Raw genomic sequence first — 14,154 nt, forward strand, 5'->3', positions numbered from 1 at the left:
CATAAATATTTTCTTACTCTTCAACCTAATTATGCTACTACCACATATCCATCTTGAGACAATAATCTGAAACACAAAAATGATTCATGCACAAATATATCCATGACAGAGTTAGAATCAAACTACATGCCAACTCTGATGGAAAGTTAAATAAATACAGTAAATCCACAAGGTAGAATTACAAACAGCTGTTAAAATAAGGCCCATTACGAGCTTCTATTGTTATGAAAAATTGTTATTCTACAAATGTTCATTGAACAGGACAGGATTCAAATGTATATATAAATTATGACTACAATTATCACATATCCTCATCCAATTCATTTGTGTACATTTAAAATGGTCATTTAAAAATTTTGTTTTCTGAAAATGTGTTATTAAATTAATGCTGCTCTTATAATCAATGGCATTTTACACTGAAGGAAAAATATTTCATAAAATGCATGAAAGAACTTTGGAATAAAAGTAAAAAAATATTAAAAGTTATTTGGAATTGGGGCTTCCCTGGTGGCGCAGTGGTTGAGAATCTGCCTGCTAATGCAGGAGACACGGGTTCGAGCCCTGGTCTGGGAAGATCCCATATGCCGCGGAGCAACTTGGCCCGTGAGCCACAACTACTGAGCCTGTGCATCTGGAGCCTGTGCTCCGCAACAAGAGAGGCCGCGATAGTGAAAGGCCCGCACACCGCGATGAAGAGTGGCCCCCACTTGCCGCAACTGGAGAAAGCCCTCGCACAGAAACGAAGAGCCAACGCAGCCAAAAATATATAAATAAATAAATAAAATATTTAAAAAAAAAAAAGTTATTTGGAATAGACGAATTGTGAATGATTTTCTTCTTTTACTTTTCTATATTTCTCTCCAAACCTATCAGTTAGCAAACAATAACAACAACACAAACTCTCCTCCCAAAAGTGTCCCTATTGTCTATTTTCTCACCAAAACCAAATATCCTTTCTTACGGTTGGTCTTCATTCTTACATCCTTTACTAATGTAACTATAATGGAAACATTTTAGATCAGCAATATTTTATTTCTTTCTGTTAACTCTTTCTATGTCCCACATTTTTCCCTCCCATTTTTTTTTCAATTTAAATTCTCATCTTGTTTTTTTTTTGTTTTGTTTTGTTCTTATTTGCTTCCTGAGAGTGTACTAACTCATAAAACTTTTGTTTGAGGTTCCCCCTTCTACCCTCCTCATGGAAGCCATTCTCTGACCTGGTCTCCCAGGTCTCTAATCATTTCTAAATTTCTAAACTAATCATTTCTCTCATAATCTCAAAAAGGCACATCTCCAGTTCTCAAAATTCTTTAGTGACCGACACACCGTGAGACCCAACCACCAGGGGTCTATCGTCATAAAGAAATGAGGAGTCTCTCCAGAGGAAGTTTACATTAAATGAACAAAAGCTTCTGCTTGGGGCTTCCCTGGTGGCGCAGTGGTTGAGAATCTGCCTGCCAATGCAGGGGATACGGGTTCAAGCCCTGGTCTGGGAAGATCCCACATGCCACGGAGCAACTGGGCCCGTGAGCCACAACTACTGAGCCTGCGCGTCTGGAGCCTGTGCTCCGCAATAAGAGAGGCCACGATAGTGAGAGGCCCGCGCACCGCGATGAAGAGTGGCCCCCACTTGCCACAACTAGAGAAAGCCCTCGCACAGAAACGAAGACCCAACACAGCCAAAAAAAAATTAAATAAATAAATAAATAAATACATTAAAAAAAAAAAAAAAACTTCTGCTTGTGTCTAAATTTGTGGAAATCATGAACTTGTCACGAAAACATGTCTCCTGATCTAGGACTCTTCTGTAAGAATGCTGGTACGTCATAAACTTACTTTTTCTCTATTGAACTTCCATAGTTTTACACAATGAATCCCTGAGCAGGAAAAAAAATGTGTTTCCTAGAATGCTGTATATATAACATTTATGTGAGGGGCAGAGGAGAGTTTGTTATCTAAGATGTTGACCTAAGATATGGTAATTAGCTGAACTTCTAATTAAACATAGTTAACCTAGCTTAGTTAGACCTAAGGCTAGAGCATAGTCTTCCATGACTATGAGACTGTTGGAACAATGGTAACAGGTAACAAGTGCTGATAGAAACACAAATATGAAGGTTCATCAAATATCACCGAGCCCCAAACAGCTATAATGAATATAATATGAGAGTTAAAGTGGTAAAATGAGGAGAATGCTATGCTGACTACCTAAGGTTAATAATTGAGGAAATAGTTTTAAATTTCATCATAAGATTGATGACTGGAAATTAATAGTTCCTCAACCTCGTCATACACCCAACTTCTTAAGAAATTGGAATCCATTCGAACCCACAAAGGACAGCATGGCATAATTGTAAGTACAGTCACTCTGCAGCCAGACTCTGGATTCAATCTTGGTTCTGCATCTTAGGCAAGTTGCTTAACCTCTCGGTAACTCAATATGTAAAATGGGACTAATAAAAGAACCCATCTCAAGGCATCATCATGTTGCTTAAATAATTATCTAGTTACAATGTGCTTAGAAATATACCTGTGAAATGGAACTATGCCATTCCCAAATATGCCTCTTTTCCATAAGGATTATTTTTGAGCTGATTATTTTAAGAAACAGTAGAGACAGGAGACACAGGAGAAGCTCTGAAAACAGGGTAGAAGTTACCTTTTTGCAAGGGAAATTTACATTTATAAAGGAAATCTCCATTTGTGTCTCCCTCTCTGTACCAGGAAGAGAAGGATACTCTAAATCACAAGAAACTCTTATCTATGGAGAAGGCAGGAACTTACCTCTGACTAACAACCTTACCCTTTTTTACTGTGTTTTTCCTGATAGCTTCCTTTAACTGGCCTCCCCTCACACGCCCTGCCCCACCAACATCTTTCTTTTGTCTTTTACTGCAGGTGGTGTTTAAGGTGGTTACTTGGGCCATTTCAGAGAGTTTTACTCACTTTTTCTGCATATCTCCCATGTAAATATGAGGTATACATGCTTTTAAACTTCTGTTTGTTTTTCTCTTGTTAATCTGTCTTTTATTACAGGGGTATCTCAGCCAAGAACTTAGAAGGTTACAGGCAAAATTATTCTTCCTTCCCTTTGCCTAGTACATAATAAATACTAAATAAGTTAAATAAATAAGGGAAAGTAACTTGAAAAAAGGTCAAGGTTTTGTTCCGGATTTTGTTCCATTGGTTGAGAGCCTCACCCACAGAAGTCTGGACCCAACAGTGAACTTGAGATTACTAAAGTAGTCTGTTACCAAATATGACAAGAAGATTGTTGTGATAGTCAGTTTTAAGTGTTATTTTGACAAGGATGTAGTATCTAGCTTTAAGGGAGAAGAAAATAACTTTCCCTCTACCCTTCTAAGTTCTCAGCTGGGAACTCTGTAACAAAAGACAGATTAACAAGAGAAAAACAAACAGAAGTTTATTAACACATCTACCTGGAGTATATGTGGTAGATACCCAGAGAGAAATGAGTAACTCTCAGAGTTAGCTTAGAATTCAGGCTTAAGTACTATCTTTAGTTTAAAGACAAAGGAGAAGAGGGTGTAGGGGAAGCTAGTTATGAAGTAGGTGACCAGGAAAAGTATGGTAAACAAAAATAAGGTTTGTTATGCAGATTTAAGTCCATGCCATCTCCATTGATAAGAGTTTCTGATGATTTAATCTATCTATATATCCTACAAGGGTTCTGTTTCTCTGGTGGAACCCTGACTGATCAATTGTCAAAAGAGCTGGGCCAGATAATAGATTTTTGTATTGGACTTAAACTTTATTCCTAGATGAGTAGAAGAATCAACTACCTCAGAGATAAGCGTGTCACTGATCTCGGGTGGCCTCAGCCTGCAGCAGCTTGAAGCAGGTGTTCAGTTCCTGGCCAGAGATTGATGTCAGGTTGCGGTGGCGAGAGCACTGAATTCGAGTCACTAGACAAGTGGTCAGTGAAAAGGCCCTGGCCCTACGGCTTTGCAGAAAAAGAATTCCCACAAAGATAGAAAGTAGTGAAACAAGTAAAGTATTTATTAGGAGAAAAATAGAGTACAGTACTTGTGGATAGACACACGGGTGGGCTCAGAGAGACAGTCGTGCCCTTGTGGCAATTTGAATCACTTTTATGGAGCATTTCTTCCATGTTTCCTTTGGCCAATCATTTTGATTTGCCTGGTTCAAAATGCGTATTTGGTATATCTCAGGATTTTCCCATGTGTGCCCACGCCTCTCTTAGCCAAGATGGATTCTACCAAAGAGGCCTATGGGTAGACTGGACATCATCACTTGGCATCACTCCCCTTTTGACCTCCAAGGAACCTTTCTGTGCATGTGTAGGTCGGGGAGGTCTCCTGACTTCGAGAATGGGGAATATGTGGTCTCTTATTTTCTACCTGGGCAGGGCCCAGCCTGTTCTCTCAATTGTCTTGTTATTCTTGTCTCAGAGTATTGGTCCATAGGGAACGAACTCAAACCATTTGTACCGGGGGCCATCTATCTCCTGCCTCATCACCACTATTGAAAGATGACAAGAACTCAATTTAAGGGTGGTTCTTGGAGTTAACCATACATGCCAGTATTTTTATGCAGAAACACATCACTTTCCTTGAACAAGTGGAACTGACTATCATCCAGGTACTGAATTCATAACCATTAATCAACTACTCAGATAAACACACTACAGCTGTCATCCACAGGGTGACAGTTGATTGAATTTCCTCTGGGCAGGGAGATGAGGTGGAGGTGGGAGAAGAAAGAGGTCATTGATCAGACATTAATCAGCATTGCTGAACTTCACTATTCTGATGTGTCACCTGAATGATACTCTTTAGGGGAAAGTAATCAGACTGACATACATCTGTAATCTTCTAAGAGTCAAAACCACAAAGTACGCATCTAAGATGCAGAAGTAAACTGGAGAATCCAGAAGCATGTCAGTTTTACCTTCACCTCTGAAGACAGAGCCCAGCAAGTAAAGTCCTACCGGGGAGTTAAGCCCCTATTCTGGTCTAGACAAGCCCAAGTTCAGTTTAAAGTCATTTACCTCTAAATTACCTTTTCCAGTGTGAGTTTGCTACCAAACACAAGCTCGTGTGCCCAACACACAGTGAGGCCAAACAAACCAAAATGTCAGAGTTTGGAGCAGAGAAAGGTTTATTGCAGGGCCAAGGGAAAAGAACAGGTGGCTTGAACTCAAAACCCCCTGAACTCCCTGAGGGTTTTCTGGGAGAATTTTTTATGGGCAAAATTTAGGGTGAGGGCTGCAGGGTGTGTGACTCTGCTGATTGGCTGGTGGTGAGGAGACAGGGTGGTATTACAGGAATCTTGTGCTCAGCCTGAAGTTACCATCTTCCATCTGGGGGGGGGCCTTAGTTCCTGCAGAAGGACTCAAAGACATTGGTATATTTATTCCTTGAGGTGAACCAGGACCTGCCTCAAGGCTGCACTATTATTTCTTGGCTATTCTTCCCTTGTCTCTGCATTCCTTCCCTTCTCTGATCAGCAACTGTTCAGATCTGCCCTTTGGGACTCAGGGAAGGTCATGGAGGCTGGAGGCTGTTACCTACAAACAAGGAACGGGGAACACAGAAAGGCTTCCATGCCCAGGAGCCCCACAGGGTCCTGCTCAGTTTCATTATTTGATTAAAATTGTGACAATTCAAATTTTTTCTACTCTGAATTTTATTCTGCCAGTTTTAAACTATACATTGTAAAAGTGAATTCATCAGTAATGCTGACATTTTCTTAACAGGAAATGCTGACTCTTTTCCACAGTGGGGTGGGGAGGTGGAGGAGGGGGGAACTGGCTTGCTTCTTTGAAGGAAGAAAGAAATAAAAACTGCATTAAATTTAAAACCCCTACCTTATGCCACAAAAAAAGAAAAGAAAATCTGAAATTGAAATCAAAGGAAAGTTATTTGTAGGAAACCTTGAGTCTTTGAAATATTCAGATTCCAAAGGAACTAAATTATTTTGAAAGGAAAAATGCAAGATCAAAGCCATGAAGAAGACTGAAGCTAAAATATCACCTCATATAAAACAGGTCACTCGAGTTAGTATATGCCCAGAGTCTAAATCTGAGGGGAAAAAAAAAAAAAGATATGACATATGAGGCCAGCTACAAAAAAGTCTGGAACAAAGTTAAATTTTCTTAGGTTTTATGGGAACCCAAAGAGAGTGATTGTATGCTTTATAAAGTATGCATCACCAAAAGTTATTTTCATCAGTATGAAATGAACCAGGTTTCTACAAAGTCAAAGCATTTGCTGTCCTAGAGTGAAAAGAGAGAAAAAAAAAAAAAAAATAGACATTTTGACCACTGTGAGGTATGATTTATTTGTCTTGTTTTGTTTTATTTGCAATAAAGTATTATACATAATATAATCAACAAAGATTGTAATTATAGCTGAAAATAAACAACAGTGGACAAAATTCTGATTGAATAAATTTTGGGTTTGTTTTGATGAAGAACCAAACTTCCTGCCTTTGATAAGGAAATAACAGTAATTTATCTTGGAGTGTCAAAGGTTTGGAATTGTCCTGTGATTCATGGATCATCTCTTGGAATGCAGGCCTTTGGAAATTTAAAGCTTTTCAGTGACCTGATATGTCCGCCAAGTCAGAAGAGGGTAAACTGTGAAATCTCACTTTCATTTGTTCCAAATGTCCCTGTGGTCAAGATCCTGCATCAGGAGCCTGCATTTTAGCTGAGTAAGTCTGTTCTATGACTTTCTGATTCGGTGTAATTAATTTGGTACTCTGATCTAGTTTGGTCTCTTTATTTTTTTTAGATGCAATGAAAAGTGATGATTAACACATCTTATTGCATGTTTAACAGAATAAAGTGATAAAATATTAAGGTTAAAGAGTTTATTTCTGTCTGGAACTTTTCTAAAGGCTGCAGTAAGTTCCCTACATATGAATGAGTTCTGTTCCAAGAGCACATTCGTAAGTCCAATTTGTTCCTAAGTCCAACAAAGTTAGCCTATGTACCCAATTAACACAATCAGCTATATAGTACTGTACTGTAATAGGTTTATAATACTTTTCACACAAATAATACATAAAAAACAAACAAAAAAATGAGGAAAACATGTTTAATCTTAGTACCTTGAAAAGTACAGTAGTACAGTACAACAGCTGGCATACAAGGGCTGGCACACATGTTCTCATATATGAAAGTCTGCAACTTGAAGGTTCATATGTAGGGGACTTACTATACAGTCATACTTATTGTTCCTTTTGTAGTGCCGGAAATACTATCTCATTCTACTTTACCAGGCACTGCCTACAAGTGTGTGTCTCTTTCTCTGAGAGGTCCCAGGTTCACCAACGTTCCTGGTCTGCCAGGAAGTGACATCCTTTACCACATCTAAGGCTTACGAGTCTATAAATACTAGAGTAGTGATAAAGGAAATTTGTATATCTGAACCCACGAAAGGGAGGCTGCCCTCACGGCCAGGCAGCATGTTACAATTCGAAACCTAAGTCTGCCCACACTTAGGGGATCCACCTCACTGTCTAGGAAACCTAACATATACCAGTCACCATCCTCCAACTCAGCTTTAGCTAGTTCACCTTACCCTAGAGAATAGGATCTGCCAGCCTTACCAAGAAGTCCCTGACCTCTTAGCCAATCATGTCTTATTTCTGCCTTGCTGCTTTTAATTCACTAAAGCTTCTAACATGAGTTTTATAAACCCACTCCTGCCCAAAATCCCTTGGGAAGAGTGCTTCACTGAGGCACTGCACCTCCCAATCTACGGATTGTTTTCCCTTGAATAAATGACATCAAACTTGTTATGAAATTGTATTATTTTGGTCATTTAGTAGTAGATATCAGACCAGTTGCCTGGAAGGACTTTGAAGCACTGTTTCCAAAACTGGAAAACAGGCCTGTTCCTTATAATAGCCTTACTACACTTAATTTAAAGATATATTTTTTAAAAATGTTACTGTTGAAAAATATATATAACCAAAAATTTGCCATTTTAACCAGTTTTAAGTGTACAATTCAATGGCATTAATTAAATTGACAATGTTGTACAGCGATCAGCACTACCTATTTCCAAAACATTTTCATCACCCAAAATAAAAATTGTACCCATTAAGCAATAACTTCCTATCTCACTTTCCCCTCAGTTCCTGGTAACTTCTAATCTACTTTCTGTAATGAGTTTACTTTTAAGTATGACATTTCTGGAATAGTCCTGATTACAAATTTTGGTTCCTCCAATTAAATTTTGGTGGAAAAAAGAATAGATTCTTATTGAACCAATGCAAATAACTACATTGCCATGAAAAGTATTGTTTATGGTATTTGACCATTTACCTAATTAGTCTAGAAGACAAAGCTAATCAATATACAATCACTATTTTCTATACATTAACTATTTTTAAGTTCTGATAATGACATTAGATTATCATCAGACTCTCTTAAGATTTTCCATAGGTATTTTTTCCCAAATTCTGAGAGGGTTGGTTGGGGCAAGACAACATTCAAATAGACTTTTATTTCAGTTTGCACAAATGTGGCCTGTTAACTTGATGATTAGAAATAAGCCAAGGAGTGCTTCCCTGGTGACACAGTGGTTACAAATCCACCTGCCAATGCAGGGGACACGGGTTCGATCCCTGGTCCGAGAAGATCCCACATGCCGTGGAGCAAATAAGCCCGTGCGCCACAACTACTGAGCCTGCGCTCTAGAGCCCGCGAGCCACAACTACTGAGCCCACATGCTACAACTACCGAAGCCCACGTTCCTAGAGTCCATGCTCCATAACAAGCGTAAGCCACCGCAATGAGAAGCCCGCGCACAGCAACGAAGAATAGCCCCCGCTCCCTGCAATTAAGAAAGCCCAAGCGCAGCAATGAAGACCCAAACGCAGCTAAAAATAAAAATGTAAATAAATAAATGAGAAGAAATAGGCCAAGGAGAAAGAAAATTTTTTTATAATATGCCCATGAAAAAATATAACATTAACCATAATTAAATTCCCCTTATATCAGTTACAGTCAATCCTACATAATTAATTCTTTATAGCCAGGACTTGGCTTAGAAGTCTGCTTTCACAGAGTCGTCTGTTCCTAGACTAAAGGTCTCCTGGATTTCCTAATCCAGTTCCCTGGTAGAGCCTAACAAGTGTCTGTTCTGGTAGTGATGTCAGCTGATACCTGAAAACCTGTACTCTGAATGTGGGAAAGTCAATATCACTTAATGTTATCAGAGGAGACTGGTTATTATATCAAAACACAAAGACAAAATGATTACAGTCTTGACTACAATTTTAACCAAAGTGACAACGTTTTAAAATAAAAATAGCAGAACGTCACACTAATTACAAGGAATGTGAGCTCTTTCAGAAAAGAACTTCTGATTTTGACTTTTAAATGTTTCCCAAACATGAGAAAATCAGCACAAAGGCACAAAAAGTTAGCAAGTCCTCAAATGAAGATGTTCTCAAACACAGTTTAGACCAGACTAAAATTACCCCCCTCGATCCAGTTACAAAGAAGAGGGGACTAATCACGGGGGATTTCCCCAAGTCCTGTAAACATACAATAGAGCATACTCAAATGGTCCCTAAAACAAAATAATACATATCTGCATGAAGTAGAAATAAACCAGAAATAGACTCAGGGAGAGCAAAAACTCTATCACCATATGTTAAAAGTCACCTCAGAAACCAAGTAAGGAGACTGGGCACCATGAGGTGCCTTTATTCAACAACTTATTTTGTTCAATTTTATTGGGCAAATCTTTAGGGGAGTCTACATAGGTCCTCCTGAAACTATCAAACAAACAAACAAACAAAATAAATAAGCAAGCAAGAAGGGGGACGCTTAGAAAATTTAGATCAATCTATAAATGAAGATCTTCTTACTTGCAATAAAGCATTATTCCAGGCAGATCAGCATTCAGAACAAGTAGCTTCCTGGAGTAAGGAGTGAAGGCTATATTTATAGTTCAAATTCTTATATTCCAGATGACAATTCTGATTGGATAGCATTTGGGTCACTGTCAATAAAAAACAGAACTTACAGTCTTTCATAAGAAAAAGATTATCATAGCATATTTCAGGATGTAGTTTTCAAAACTGCAGATAGTAAGATCCAACTGAGGCAAAGAAAGAAGAAAGTAAATAAAACAGTAAACAAGAAAAATACACATACATGCACATATAGCACATGTTACGTATAACATATGTAATATATACACATATATAATAAAACGAGTACATTTTATTATCAGTGTGTTTTAGCATGTAGACAGACTCTTTTTTTACAATTCAGTAAAAGTATAAAATAAAATCTGAGCTAAAAAAATCTTAGGTTTAGTTTGCTGCCAAAAACCAGTCTTTCTAGTTATTCTATCATGAAAATATACACTGGGCATGGAATCTTTATCTTGATTTTGGTGACAAATACATGTTTTTCCATGGTTGTTTACAATTCTTCATTCAGTTGTCCCACAAAATAGCTCTGGCTGTGAGCGAAACTTGCATTTAAAACCAAACTGAATCTGTCTAGCTTCCTCATCACTGTAGTAAAATGAATTTTAATGCTCACTTTTGATTTAACAATACAACTACTTCATTACTCACATTCTCTAAAAATGTAACATAAGCACATTTCTGAATATGAATTTGCAATGCATTGCTTATTTAAAAGACTCCATTCTTCCAAGAGCAGGTAAACTTCATTAACTCAGGCTATTCAACGGGACAATAGTCAAAATAGTAAAATATTTACAAATACACAAACAAGTTCTCATTTAGAGGACATTTATTGAGCACCTATTTGGTGCTGGCCATTACGCCAAACACCACTGGTAGGCAATTAGGAAGCTATGAACATTGTCCTGGAGCAGATTTTTCATAACAAAGAACACAAATGTAACCAAGAGTAATCAATTTACACCGGAAGTGCTATGATGCAGTATAAATAAAATGCTATGCCCATTCAGAAGGAGGAGTATCTAACTACCTCAGTCTTACAAATCTGTAAATGAATTCATACGGTCTTGAAGAGTAGGAAGAATATTGCCATCCTAGAATGGACAAAAGTAGCTCAAGGAGAATCACTGAAAAACAAAACGACCTAACTTATTTCCTCATTACAAAATATCTCAAATATGCCCACTCCTATCCACAGCCACTGCTACCAGCCTAGCCTAAGCCACTGTCTTGCCTCACCAGGACTTCTGTAATTCTCACTAACATCATCCAGTCTTGTTTCCTTATATGAATCCCCCATAGCAGACATAGAATTTTTATTTTTATTTTTTGTGTATATTGAACCTTGCCACTGCTGCTTAAAGTTTTTCATTGCGTGAATGAAATCCAAACTCCTTATCAAAGCCTAGATAATCTGCCCATTCTTCCCACTTCAAGCTCCACACCACCACTTGGCTGTGATATATGCGTCATCTGTAAACTCTTTCTCCCAACTAATTTATTTGCCTGTGAAGCCATATTTCTAAATGCTCACATGCATTTCAAAATCAGAATCTATTTTGAAATATCAGAACAATATTTTTTAAGGGTGGCCAATTGTTCGGTACTTTCTTTTTTATCATTCTGGAAACATACAATTTCAGAGAAAAGGTATCAGATTTATAACTATATGGGAAACCTATTTGTTTACTAGATGTGCTTTTAAAAAATGGAAAGAAATACTATTTTCTTAAACTTGAAATCATATTTGAATTGCAAAAGAGGCTTCCTGTACTCATGAACTAGATCAGTCAGACTGCCCTTTCCAGTGAGGATAACTAAAAAAACCATTTAAAAAAATTACAGACATAAACTTTGTAGGAAATGGAGAGCTAACAAGTTCATGCAGAATTATTGGCCCAGGATTTGGGAGACCATGGAAATCCAGAAATGTAAGTCAGGCATTTGAGACCACTTTTCTCTTGGACTTTTAATAATTCCACTGGCAGTAGGGCAGTAGGGAGGCTGACTGGGGAAGGGGGAGACAAATACGAGTCCAGAGCAGACAGAGGTTTGTTCCTAAACTCTCCTGCATGGGCGAGGACCTGAAATTTACAAGTTAGGTATCAACCAGGCCTCACAGGGATTGCATCTCAACTTCGAATTACTCACTCATCAAAATTAGATTAAGGAGACCCCCTGCCCCAGAGATCTAAAAACTATAGATGTTGGGTTCAAGCAAATAAATGCCCTTTCCTTCTGGAGAAGGAAAACACCATCCTAGGACTCAAGTTATTTCTGTAAATAATTTTTCAAATACTATGTCTGGCATGCAATAAAAAAATAATTGGGCCCATGAAGAAACAAGACACCTCGATTGAAAACCAAATAAAGTAACAAACAATAGAAACAGATCCATTTCCTGGAAGTGGAAGAAAAGTACCAAAATATATTAAACTTTGTTAAGTAGAGGATAAATATTGCAATTTCTAAGATAATAACTAAAAGAATAGTAAAAGTCTATATAACGTCTAAGGTTAATAATGACCAAAATATTAGAATAATAAAAAGTCTGATGAAAAGAAGTCGAGAAAAGAGAGGAAAGAAAACATCATACAAGTGAAACAAATAGAAAACAAGCAGGAGTATAATGTATTTACAATTAAGGATCTAGATAGTTCATCTCAAAAAATAAATCTTGTCAAAATAGATGCAAGAAGAGAGCACAGCATCTGGAAAGGATGAGAGGTGAGGAAGCATCCTCAGGGTTGAAAAACAAGCAATGCCATTAGATGGATTTGTAATCTTGAGAAAATTACTTAATCTCTCTGGGTCTCTCTTTCCATTCCGTAAAGTGGCAAGTAACACACAGATATACCTCGAAGATATATATTGCAGGTTCAGTTCCAGACCAGGGCAACAAAGTGAATATCTCAATAAAGTGAGTCACGGGATTTTTTTTGGTTTTCCCGTGTATATAAAAGTTACGTTTACACTATACTGTAGTCTATTAAATGTGCAATAAATTTTGTCTAAGAAAACAATGTAAATATCTTAATTTTAACGTACTTTATTGCTAAAAAATACTAACCATCATTTGAGCCTTCAGCAAGTTATAATCTTTTTGCTGGTGGAGTGTCTTGCCTCGATGTTGATGGCTGCTGACTGATCAGGGTGATGGCTGCTAAAAGCTTGGGTGACTGCAGCGATTTCTTAAAATAAGACAACAATGAAGTTCACTACATCAATGGACTCCTCCTTTCACAAAAGATTTCTCTGTAGCATGCAATGCTGTTTGATAGCATTTTACCCACAGTAGAACTTCTTTCAAAATTGGAGTTAACTCTTGTAAACCCTGCCACTGCTTTATCAACTAAGTTTGTATAATATTCTAAATCCTTTGTTGTCGTTTCAACAATCTTCACAGCATCTTCTCTAGGGAGTAGATTCCATCTCAAGGAACCACTTTCTTTGCTCATCCATAAGAAGCAGCTCTTCATTCCTTAAAGTTTTATCATGAGATTGCAGCAATTCAGTCACATCTTCAGACTCCACTTCTAATTCTAGTTCTCTTTCTATTTCAACCACATCTGCAGTTACTTCCTCCACTGACGTCTTAAACCCTTCAAAGTCATCTATGACAGTTGGAATCAATTTCTTCCATACTCCTGTTCATGTTACTATTTTGACCTCTTCCCATGAACCATGAATGTTCTTAATGACATCTCTAGAATGGTGAATCCTTTTCAGAAAATTTTCAATTTACTTTGCCCAGATTCATCAAAGGAATCACTACCTATGGCAGTTATAACCTTACGAAATGTATTTCTTAAAGAATAAGACTTAAAAGTCAAAATTATTCCTTGATCCATGTGTTGCAGAATGGATATTGTGTAAGCAGGAATAAAAACAACATTAATCTCATTGTACGTCTCCATCAGAGGTCTTGGAAAACCAGATGCATTGTCAATAAGCACTAAAATTTTGAAAGAAGTCTTTTTTTCTGAGCAGTAGGTCTTAACAGTGGGCTTAAAATATTCAATAAATAATGTTGTAAACAGATGTGCTGTTATCCAGCCTTTGTTGTTCCATTATAGAGCACAGGCAGAGTAGAGTCAGCATAATTCTTAAGGGCCCTGGTGTTATTGGGATGGTAAACAGGCATTGCTTTCAATTTAAAGTCACTGCTTTAGCCTCTAACAAGAGGGTCAGCCTGTCTTTTGAAGCTTT

Source organism: Balaenoptera physalus (assembly GCF_965194825.1).
Source record: "Balaenoptera physalus genome assembly, chromosome: 4".
NCBI classification, from domain to species: Eukaryota; Metazoa; Chordata; class Mammalia; order Artiodactyla; family Balaenopteridae; genus Balaenoptera; species Balaenoptera physalus.